This window comes from Marmota monax, unplaced genomic scaffold (assembly GCF_021218885.2).
Source record: "Marmota monax isolate L192 unplaced genomic scaffold, Marmota_monax_Labrador192_F-V1.1 WCK01_AAM20220418_F8-fsc00183, whole genome shotgun sequence".
Taxonomy (NCBI): domain Eukaryota; kingdom Metazoa; phylum Chordata; class Mammalia; order Rodentia; family Sciuridae; genus Marmota; species Marmota monax.
Window position 1 is genome coordinate 2529328 of NW_026694841.1, and position 12296 is coordinate 2541623.

The 12296-nt window shown below is 43.5% G+C and overlaps 1 long non-coding RNA gene across 3 annotated transcripts in view; it reads left to right on the forward strand.

The window, feature by feature from the left end:
* LOC124080362 (uncharacterized) overlaps positions 1-12296 on the forward strand; it is a 104017-nt gene that overhangs the window by 14772 nt on the left and 76949 nt on the right. For 2 of the 3 annotated variants that reach the window (XR_009225109.1, XR_009225110.1), the window contains 2 exons: positions 1732-1802; positions 4872-10248. This is a non-coding gene — a long non-coding RNA (uncharacterized LOC124080362). Of the gene's footprint in view, positions 1-1731; positions 1803-2527; positions 10249-12296 lie in introns of those variants that run through there. The other variant, XR_009225111.1, reaches the window with a different exon arrangement.

Below are 12296 nucleotides of genomic sequence, written 5' to 3' on the forward strand. Positions count from 1 at the left end.
ACCTATTTCCTTTTCCTAATGGCCATTCCTGAAAAAAGTTTGCACTCTTCAGAGGTTCCCTCATGTCAGGCTCACCCCGCTGTCCTGTCAGTCAGTTGAACTCCTTATTCAATCAAATTTTATTAGATTTCTCAAGTAACGACTTCCCTAGAGTACTCTACTTGAAATTATCATGGAAACAGGGGCCACACTGTGGCTCTCATGCCACAATTTAGTCAATGTACGATGCTGGCATTTCACCTTGTCACTGAATGCTAATAGAAGCAGATGTGAAAATGATTCCAGAGCCTAAAGGGGTTCAAAGCAAGGAGGGAGGGGACCAAACAGAGGATGGAAAGGTGAGTCAAATACCCCGCCACACACCAGAATTGGCTTTTATTTACCAGATATGTTTTGGGAGTCTGCTTATGGGCCAAGCTCAGTTATGCACATCCAACATGTTGAGGTAACAACTCATCTCTGCCAGTTAGTGGTTTTGTGAGTTTGGGCAAGGTATTTAACTTCTGTGCCTCAGTTTCCTCAGTTGTGAAATGAAAGTACCAATACAACCATACTAATGGGTACTTGAAAATTAAATGAGTCAAACATAATCAAGTGCTTAAAACAGTGATTCCCGCATGGTGGGCACTCAATGAACTCAATAAATATTTCATTATAATTTTATAACCATTCTCATTGAGATGTCATTTAATCCCTTTGGTAAGAATTATTACTCACATTTTATAGATACCCAAACAAGTACTCAGACAGGTGTGTGAGTTTTCTTTTGGAGAATGAATTAGTGAAATAGAAACACAAACACAGATTTAAGACTAAAATATTCTAGCTCTAGCTATGGAAGTGAGCAGATCAAATGGATGTGATCACACCAAATGCACATGATCCATTTACAGAGACTCTGCCATAGATGAGGCGAAATCCTGAGCAGTGCAGGGTGTTGCTAGAGGTTGGGTGGAAGCTGGGGAGGAGGTGAAGGGCAAGATGCATATGCCAGTTGTCCTAGTTGAAGTTTCTGGGGAACCCAGTTCTGACATGCATTCCCACCAACCTTCTTTGCCTCTTTTTATTTTTATTTATTTATTTTAGAAAGCAGCCAATTTGGCTGATCTTTTGAAGGTCACTTGTCAGAACAATTCTGAGTCTTATATCATGTGGGGCATGAGGGCAGGTAACCTCCTTCTATTTTGGGGCAGAAACTTTGCAACTTGAGCCTAGGTGGCATGTGAGTAAGTCAGCACCAACACAAAGCCTGTCTCCCCTACCAGACTGTAGGGTGTCCGATGGTAACTGCCCCTAACTTCACGTACAGTCACATGCCACCTCGGCTCAAGTTGCAAAGGTTCTGCTTTGCTCCAGTGTCACCGTCTTCGGGAGGCTTTCTCTCCTCATCCCTTCCTGATTTATTTTTTTCCTTGGTTCTTGTTACTGTCCCCTACCACATGTATTACACCTATTTATTTTGAGTATTCTCTGTTCCTGTCTTTACCCGTGGAGATATTAATTCTTAGAGGATTTGTCTATTTTTTCCACTAGGACCTGGATCTAGCCCCTGGGAAAGAGTGCAGGTGGGCTAAAAAGACTTTGAGGAGTAGCAGGGTGAGGGGAGCTGGTGCCATTGAATCACATCCACGCATTAGTGTCAATGTATGCAAAGCAGGCAGCAGGGTGCTGGGTCCAGAGTATGCATTCAATAAATATTGGCTAATTATGATTATTATGTCTAATTCACAGGACGGTTGTGAGGATCAAGCAGGATAATGTATGCTAACCCATGCTGTGAACGCTGCGTGCTGGGTGCAGAGGTACAATGTTAACAGTCCCTGGTGCTTGGAGGGAGTCTGCACCTCTCTGTTGAGCCTTCTGTCTTGACACCACCTGGGAGGGAGGGAGGCTGCCTGAATTATTGCCCCCTGAAGCTCAGTGAGGGGGCAGGCCTTGTCTTGAAGGCAAAGGCAGGAGGGGGGAGCCCCGCCTGGTGGTCTTTCCAGGATTTTTTTGTGGAAATCCTCAAATGGATATGTTTGTGTTTACATGACATTCTACTCAAACACGTAATTTACAGAATGACTTTCATGTCTCTCGCTTGCTCTGAGGTCAGTATGCTGTGTACCTGCCCAGGCCATTCTGGGAGGGTTGGGAGGAGACTGGCTGTGTATTGTCAGTAAGAACTGCTTTGGTTCCTGGGAAATAATTTGACCTTCAAGAATCTTGTGGCATAGACTCCCCAGAGAGCAGCCCCATTACATGCAATGGATTTTGTTTTCCCAAAATGCATTCCTTGGGTGGGTTTCTGCTTTCCAGGGCCCTTGTTTAAGCTTTGATGCCATGTCCAAAAAAGAACAGATCCCACAGTTTCCTTTCTGAGTTTGAGGCCCATCCTCCCTGAGACCCTCAGCTTGGCCTGAGCATTGAGACCATGTGTTTCTCTAATCCAACAGGAGCCTGTTGCACTGGTGGGGTGGGGGTGTGGGGTGGGGGTGTGGGGTGGGGGTGTGGGGTGTGTGGTGTGGGGCAGGGGAGGGCACGCTGTGAGCAGGTGTATGCAGGGCGGGAGCTGCGTGAGGATCGGCCCGTCCATCGCTCAGTAGTCCTTCACCCTCACATTGGACCCAGGAGGGTATGGCTGTCCTCAATCTGCAAATCGCACAACTCGGGGCACAAGACAGAGAGGCCAGGTCACGTCTCTGCAGTTACACAGCTCATGAGTGCCTGCTGGGGTGGAACCTGGTCTGTCTGTCTGTCTAGCACCACAGCTCGGGCGCTGCTGCAGTGGGAGCACAGATTTGGATGAGGGGCTCAGAGATGGGTGGAAGGGCTTCTACCTGGCTGACTTGGCATGCACATGATAACTAACTTTGCTGGGGCACTGGTTTTGTGACTATGTTGCATGGAGAGGTTAGTGAGCTTTCTTAATGTCACTTAACTTAGTCAGAGCTTGGGGCTGGGCTTAAGGGACAGGCACAGTTGTGTGGGCCTTTGTGCTCCAACCCCTGGGAGACCCTGCCTCAGGACAGTGCAGGACAAGTGGTAGAGGAAATGGGGGTGGGGTGGGGTTGAGTCCTGGAGGAAATGCAGGAGGGAGGGCGTGCTTGGAGGAGGGGCTGGAGGATTTCCTTCCCCGTTGATTCCTGCATGTTCATCAGAAACCTGTAGAGGCCCAGCAAGCCATGGACCCACAGGAAACAGATTTCAGGAACACATACGTGACCCACCAAAGACGGATTTTATGAATATACATATCTGTTAAAATTTTCTACATAAACAAGGGGAAGGGGATGGTATCCAGGAGACTTCAGAGTGGTCACAAAGGTTTACAGAGGCAGCGGGGAAGGGAAGATGGAGGTGGGGCCTTGTGTGGTTTGCCACAACTATTTTTAGCAATCAATAAAATGAGAGTGAGGGATGCAGGGGGCAAGGGCAGAGTGGGTCGTAAAGCAGGGACTGTGACTTATTCACCACAACTGAGGGACATGGGGAAAGAGCTCAGAATGGTTTGTGGCTGTTAATTTTATTATTAAGAATAATAAAAGAATACGAAATAATGTAATCAAGGCCTTGAATGGAACAGTTGTGAGAATCCTCTGGACAAAAGATTGTGACTAATTCAGGCCTGCTAACCTGACATTAATGAACAAGGAGGGTCCACAGGCCTTTTTCTTCCTTTCAGAGTGGTTTTGTGTTCCCTCAAACGGGCTCGCTGGGGTTCCTCTGCCAGAGAGGAGACTGTGGACAGGTAAAAGCCAGGCTTAATGGAAGTTCTCTCAGTAGGCAAAAATGATGACGACTGTGTAAATAAAAGTGAAGAGTGCCGGAGGTGGCCAGTGACGAAAATGGGCTCTTCCCCTCCAGCTTAGTGAGGTTCAGTTGAAAATCATGATGTCTTGATGTACCTAGGTATCTCGTTGTGCATTGGTCTCCAGATCCAAGCCAATCAGCATTTCATCCACACCACAGTGACTTCTTTTGTGTCTGTGGCAAGAATACTTACAATGTACTCTTTGCAAATTTCGAGAATTATTAGCTCAAGTCACCGTGCTCCAGAATTTTTCTCACAACTGCACGCTTGTACCCCTTGACCAGCTTTGTGTGGTTTTCCCACTTGTTGACCCCTGTTAACCACGTCCTCGTCTGTGTTTCTGTAAGGCTGTTATAAAACCCCAACCCCCAAAGCTCTAGGCTGTGGTGCTATGGGCAAGAAGCTATCAACAGTGTATAGAACTGACATTGACTTTGGGCTGGAGGGGACTTCAAGTGTATCTGTTGTATATTTAAGCATGAATAAAATGAATCAATAAATAAAGTAAGAAATGCAAGATGGTCAAAAATGGACCATCAAAAATGATGTATTTTGAACTAAGGATTACGATTCATCTATTCATCTACAATTGTTGATCATTTAAAATGATTTTAAAAAAAATAAGACCTCTGTGGTTAAGAAGCGTTTGGATGTACTGACTAATCAATTTGTTGTGGATTAGTACTGGGTTCATCTGTATTTATTGTATTTAAAAAAATAAATAAAAGCAATAAAAGGATGAGTAGGAAATTATGATGAGATTGTGGCGTCGAGGGTCGTGATGACTGTAACTCTGCATGCCTGTTTTTTAGGAATGATGTCTGTGGGTTCGTTTGTGGGGAAGAAACATAAGGGCAGATTCTTGTAACAGTACATATTTTTGATTTGGGTGGTAAATTAATGCCTGTCTATTGTAATAATAAAAATGAATAAATACAAATACTGATACTCACGTTTGGGCCAGTGGGTGAGACTGTATCATTAACCAAAGATTGTGACTTGTCCTGTTCTGCTCCCCAATGGCCATTAAAAAGTGTAGGCTTTATCATGTTAATATCTTCCTTATGTCTCACAGAATGATGGAGGCCCCACTTTGGGTGTGATGCCACTTTACCAACAGTGACCTTGGAGGTGACCTCTGTGGAAAAGTGCCACGGACCAGCCAATGTGAGTTGTGGCTAGTGCTACTGTTTGGGGCTTGGGTGGTTGGTGGGTGGATATTTACTGAATTATTAAACCTGAATGATGTGTAAGTAAAGTCAAAGGTGACCATGCACAGGACAGTGATGAGACTGTCATGAATCTAGAGTGATAAGTCCAAGTAGGCACAACTGTCACCAAATTAAAAAGAAAAAAAACATTAGGATGTTCTCTGTGTAGGAAATAGCAAAGAAAAATGGAATATGTCTACTTATAGATAAATAATATATATCAGATAATATGTGAGATGTAAGTGCTTTTTTTGTTTTGGGGTTAGATGGTGGGTTCATGTATGTTTATGGACTTATTAAAAATAATGGTTACATAAATAAAATCAGAGGGTCAAGGATAGAGTAATGAAGGTCATATTTAATGACTTATAAACCTTAAGTCATCTATATAATTCTCCAAAGTTGAGAGGCATCAGCACAATAATGAATGTTTTCATTTACTTTATTAGCATTTTACTATTTATGCACTATGGTTTATATAAACACTTCCTTATTAGTGAAGTCTGGGATATTATCTGTGAGAGAGGCTCAGTCAGGAAAAAGGTATCAGTAGTCTTTTGTTTGTTGGGTGTGATAATATGAGTGTTCTTTCAAGGATTTTAATTTTAATTTTTTTAGTATTGGGGATTGAACCCAGAGGTGCTTAACCACTGAGCCCCAGCCCCAGCCCTTTTTTATCTTTTATTTAGAGACTAATAAGCAACATAGTTTGCTTAATTTGAAAATTAAGTTGCTTTTTAGTGCTTTGCTAAGTTCCTGAAGCTGGCTTTGAACTTGCAGTCCCCATGCCTCAGCTTTCTGAGCTGCTGAGATTATAGGCATATGCCATTGCACCTTGCTCTTTCATAATTTTTTTTCTTTTTTTGCAGTGCTGGAAATTGAACCCAGGGTCTGAGTACTGCCTAGGTCAGCACTCTACCACTGAGTCAAATCCCCAGCCCTCTTTCTTGATTTTTAAGGGATAAATAAATTTGAAAAGGGCTAAGCACAGACCAAGGCTTATTAATTCAACTCTATACAAGTGAGTGCCACTAAAAACAATCCAGGATGTTTAGTTTTCTAATAGCTGCTTCTTGTTGGACAGAAAGGACACATACTAGTTTAATCATGCATTATTTATGAGGGCTTTGACTCTTATTTGGGTAGGTTAGGTTCGTAAAGAAAATGTAAGTAATAGTTGGTGTTTTGAAATCTTTGGACAGTTGTTCAAAGGTATTCAGAAATAAGTAAATGAATGAGTGAAGAAATCAATGAAGACATCAAGAGAGAAAGAAAAATGGGATAACGATGATCAAATCTTACTTTAGTAAATTTTCTGTTGTCTTGGTATCTAGTTTGAACGTGAGTTTAACTTAGATTAGAAACAGGGCTCAGTCACGGTTATGGGTTGGATATGTGGTGTCCCCCAAAAGCTCACATGTTAGACAATGCAGGAATGTTCAGAGGTGAAAAGATTAGATTATGAGCACTGTAACTTCATCAGTGGAATTAACCCACCTAGGTGGATTGATTGTGTGGATTAACTGTAGGCAGGTAGGGTGTAGCTGGAGGAGGTGGGTCACTGGGTGTGACTCTGGGGTATATATTTTGTCCCTGGTGACTGGAGCTCTCTTTGTTTCCTGGTTGTCATGTCCTGAGCTGCTCGCCTCTGCCTCAACAATCTGTCATGATGTCCTGCCTCACCCTGGACCTGCGGCTAAGGAGTTGTCTGACTATGGAGTGACCTTGAAAACTGTGAGCCAAAATCAACTTTTCTACCTTTAAGTGCTCTTGTCAGGTCTTTCGGGTGATGAAAAGCTGACTAAAACATTCACCCTGACAGTTTCCCATGTCCCACCTCCTTGCCATTCCTCGGGGTCTTCCCTGTACAAGTACCTCCTGGCGGCACTGCCCACCTGACTCTCCCACTCACTGACACCCTGTGTATAGACCATGAGCACATGGCGACTGCTCTCAACTGCCAGGTGAACTGTTGGCTCTCCAAGGCAGGCTGCCTTCTGGTATTTCCTGTTCTGTAGAGTTGCTACCTGCGTGTTTCACCTGACTAATGCCCGAAGCTTACTTTGGTCCATGTCGGGGCTGTCCTGGAGAATGGCTGACTTGGTAGGAATAAACTGGGTACAGAACCGAGCCACAGAGCCTCTGCTAGCATGAGGACACCTGGTCACTCCTCAGAGGCTTGGGCGTGGTGATGTCTGCCAGGAGTATTTATTTGTTTTGTTTTTTGGAGAAGATGACGTACATGAACAAATGTCTGGTAAAGGAGAACTCTAGGAAAGAGGAGCCCGTGGCCAAGGTGGAGAGAACCAAGCAGTGAGCCAAGGCAGGGTCAGGGAGCCCCGAAGTGCATCCCAAGGGTGCCCCGACTCTGTGTGGGAAGGGACTCTGCAGCTAGGGTTATGAACACCTAAGAGTCTGGCTCATGGGTATTGATTACCTTATTGTATAATCAATCAATGAGTAAATCACTAAAAATTGAATAAAGTGAATAAAGACCAATGATGAGTGCATGTAGTGAAACAAGAACTGTTATTAATATGCTTTTGAAGCACTTAAGTCCATTAAACTATGTACACAAACACACACACACAAACTGGTGGATAGTGGCTCTTGTCTCTAAAAAGAGGAATTTTACATAGATAGGAAAGTGGAAGAGCACCAGTGTTGAGAATTGCAGGATAAGAATTTCTATTAATCCAGTGACAATATAATTGATTATCTCTGTGGGTCGGGGACACATTGGCAGATGTTAGTTGTATATGGAATTTTTGTCCTGTTTCTTTGGATTCCCAGCTATGAATTATAAAGGAAGGAGTGAATAAGTTTATGTCACGATTAGTTAAGAGAAGCAGATGATGGGTCAGTCAGGAGAATAAATTATGAAGCTCATATTAGGATCCGGGCATTCGCATGCTGCTCCTGTCCCTGTAGATGGCATCAAGTTAGGCTTCTGTGTGTTTAAGGCTTCCGTGTAGATTCATGTGAAAGGACAGTGATAGTGTCAGATTTTATATGACATTAAATTAAGCAGTAAACAAACAGTTACAGAGAGGGTCGAATGATTTGCCAATTAACAATAAAATAGTAATTGAAGGACGTACCATTATGACCAATGTTCCATGGAACAAAATTAATATTCCTTCAATTGTGAACAGGTGGGATCAATTAAAAAAGATAGAGGAAGAAAACTGTAGCTTAATAATTCATTTGCCTTACCCCTAAGAGAAGGAAAATGTGAGGAAGGGCAGAAATATTGTTAGTGAGGTAAGACGAGAGGTTTCTGGATGTGTTTTGTTAAATATTTAACGTTTGGGCAGATTGAAGGAAGAGGGCCAGTCCATGCCCTGATGATGAGAGGATTGTGTAAGGGACACTGGTTCATCCTCATATGGTGGTTGTCCCCTGGGGCAAACTGTCCAGTGTGGTAGCAACTGGAGCAACCAGCACAAAGACTGAGGTGGGTCATGTGATCTAGCTTTGTTGTGATAATTATTAGCCAATTAATGAATAAACCAATAACAAATCTGGAAATGAATATACAGCATTGCTCCCCAGCCTAAATCAGTGATCAGCACCCTAGGGTGTCTGAATCAAGGATTTCGATTGAACCCCGTGACCCAAGGACCGTTGTGCACACACACCTAATCCATCGTCCTGGTGGGACATGAGTTTGTAGTTCCCATGAGGGGGAAGGGCATCTTGGTTTGGGTTTTTTGTAGATCTTAGGTCTGCCCCCAGTGAGTCAGGACAATGGCGGTTACAGATTCATTAATCATGACAGTAGGTATTGGATATTAATCATTATTAAATTATCTCTGAGAAGTTGGGTTGCAGTGAGTCCGTGGGTCAAGGGTGCTGCCGTGTGGTTAGTAGCAAACATGGATGTATGTGAGCTTCAGGTTCTTTCCTGCTTGGCGATAGCTAATTCTATTAAGACTTTTATCAGGGGCTTTGAGTGTAGTGCAGGTAGAACACTTGCCTAGTTGTACAGGCCCTGGGTTCCATCCCCAGCACTGAGAGAATCGTTTTTGTTTTTTTTAAATGTATATATTTTAGTTGTAATTGGACACAATACCTTTATTTATTTATCAACTTGTGGTGCTGGGGATTGAACCCAGTGCCTCACATGTGCTAGGTGAGCACTCTACCACTGAGCAGCCACAACTCCAGCCCCAAGAATCAGTTTTTTTTTTAAGAGAAGGGAAAAAAGAAAAACATAATAAATCAGAACTTCCCAACTGATAGAAGATCAAGTCCTGGCCAATAGTAAGAGGTGTTATAAGATAGGAGCAATGATCCGGCGAGGCCCACTCAGTAAGTTTCTAGTGTATGTGTCGGTGTTGAGACCATAGGCAGGTGTTGGCATTATTTAGGGCTCTATCCCTGGGTATGCAGTCTCACAAACAGTGATGGCATTCTTATCGGTGAATGAAGGAAGGGAGTATTTAAAAGAGGGCAGACATGGACCATGGAAGACCACCTGTCATTTGAAAAGTTAATTGCAGAGCTGGGGATGCATCTCGGAGCACTTCCCTAGCATGTGTGAGGCTCTGGGTTCCATCTCTAGTACTGCAAGTAAGTAAATAAGTCATCGAATGAACTAAGGAATGAAAAGCTCAACGTTCCTCTTGTTCTGATCTACTGATGCCCATGTCAATAAAAGGAGCCTGAGATTCCGCCCAGGTTATTACCTGTAATAATACTGCAGACTGTTTTGCATTTTCTATGAAGATTTAAAAAGTTATTCTGTGGGTAAATAGAAAATAAATGAATAATTGAATGAAATCATAATGCAATCGGAGAAGATGTGGGAGGAAATGAGAAGGTAAACTGAGTTATGATCCAGGAGCACCCATGAGAGAAGACCCAGGTTCTCGCCTGTGTGTGGGGCATATCCAGACAGAATCGAAATGTGCATAGTTGTGACTTGCCTACAGGGGTGTTTAGAATTAGCAGTTTTTATTGTAACACATAAATTACTAATTGAAGTCAATAAATAAAGTGGGGGACATTTTGGGCTAGTAATGGGAATGTGATGAAAACTTGGGAAAACTTGGGTACTTAACACGTTGGGTACAGCAGGATTAAAGTCCCACAAACAAAACCTAAATCTGCAGTGCTTGAATTTTCTAACAACTGCTTTTCACTCCACAGATCCAAGATACCAAATCTGATTTATTTATTATCCATTGTTGAAAACCGTGGCTGTTGTTTCTGTGGCTGAGGAGCAAAGGGACTTGGGTAAGTACCAGTGTCTGTGCTCCGGGTCTGCAGGGGCGAGTCATACTATCTGGGGGCTGCCAGCAAGGGAACTGGTGGCTGCTGCAACCAGACAGCATCACAGCTCTCGAGCTGAGGGGAGGTCGGAGTTCTCACCACAGAACGACAACTGCTCCAGGTAACGCACACATTAATTAGCCAGAGTTCGTCACCCCGCCTCTCGTATACTTGAAAACATCCAGTAGTGCACAGGTCTTTATCTTTCAATTAAAGAATAAAGTAAAACAAAAATAATCCAAGAACACCACACTGGGAATGTGCTAGGAATGTGCATTGAACCATGGATCAGGCCATTTCCCATAACTGGAGTCCACTGGGGACAAAGAAGAGGGTGTCACACTCATTTCCACAGGTGCTCAAAATCCCACTCTATTTTTGTCTCATGTTTTAAGAAAATATATCTGCAATTAAAGATCTGGGTTTGAGGGGCAGGGTGCACAGTGCTGTCCTTGCTGTAGCAGTGAAGGTGGCCACTGGGTTGGTCACTGTACTGTCTTCAGTTATGAGGAAGTTGAATGATTGACAGGCAGACAGCAGTGAAGCGCAGGGGCTGGTGGGAAGCCGTGGATTGAACTGCACGTGCAGCACTGCGGTCTGCCTGAGAGCAGATCTCGCCTCTCAGCTCTGTGGGAAGTGGGTCCACAAGCAGCTTTCTGCAGTAGGCAAAGATCTGTCGTTGCATTTTTGTGTCTCCTGGATATTAATATTTTTAATTGCTGAAGCCAGGAGTAAAATACAAGATAATATGTAAACACTACTGTATGAATAAGTAAATGAAGAAAAGGTGCTGAGCTTGGATCCGTGATAAGTTCTAGGGAAGACAAATCAAGAATTTTGATTAAACTTGAAACTGAAGGCCATTAGAACCCAGGTGTTTCCTGTGGGGGTGTGGAGACCCCAGTCATGAGTGGCCTGGGCTCCGGTGGGTCCTGGGTGAGTACGTGAATTCACGAGTAAATGAGTGTGTAGGTAAGGATAAAGATTGCTAGGTGTGGGTCATGTATGAGGGTGTGTCCTGAAAGAAGTCTTATTAGGAATGAATTTGTCTAATACTGAGTTCCCACGTAACACAGGTTGAAACCGTTGACTCCTTAGTGCACTCAGGAACTCCAGACACAAATAGACAGACACGGGGGCATCTACATGTCCACGCCGACGTTCTGGATTTGTAGGAGTTTGCTACTTGTTGGTTTTATTAAGAAGACAGAGAAAGCATTTCCATAGACAAAAAAATTACAAGACAAGAGATTTAAGTAATAGCTATAGTTTCATGTTCTTTGTGATTAAAAGAGACCAAGCGGGGGCCAGTTGTAGAGAACATATTATATGACAACAATCATGACTAATTCATGTTCACTGAAGTTTATGAAAAACCACAACAAAAATTGACAAGAGGTATATAGTCAAGTATTCCTGTGGTCAATGAGCAGGTGGGCAGTTGTTCACATTTATGGTGTTCAAGGGTAAGGTCTGGGCTGGGTGTGGTGGAGCGTGCCTTGGCTACCTGGGAGGCTGAGGTGGAAGGATCACAAGGTAGAGGCCAGTCTCTGCAACTTAGTGAGATCCCATGTCCAAAAAGGGGTGGGGGTGTAGCTCAGTGAAAGCCTGTGCTCCCCCACCATGTGCCAGGCACTGGGCTAGAGCCCAAGTACTGGAAAAAGAAAGGTATAGAGTGCACAGGTCCTTAGGCACCAAGATAACGTAGAACATTAAGGAAGGTGCTCATCCGGTGATTACCTAAGAGAAGGCCCACTGGGCAACACGTGGCAGATGAGGAGGGCTGAGCTACTGTCTCCTCTAATTTGTAGGGAGCTTACTATTTTTTTTTTAAATTTGAGAAAGGGCCAAACATGAGCCAATATTGAGAATGGGATATATAGTTAGAGTTATGATTAATCCAAATATATTCACTGAGTTTTATTTTTTAAAAAGTCCAGAGAGGGTTTACTTGGTCACATCTGTGGGTCGTGAGCATGTGGGTAGATATTCCAACTTGTTGTCTCTTGTGT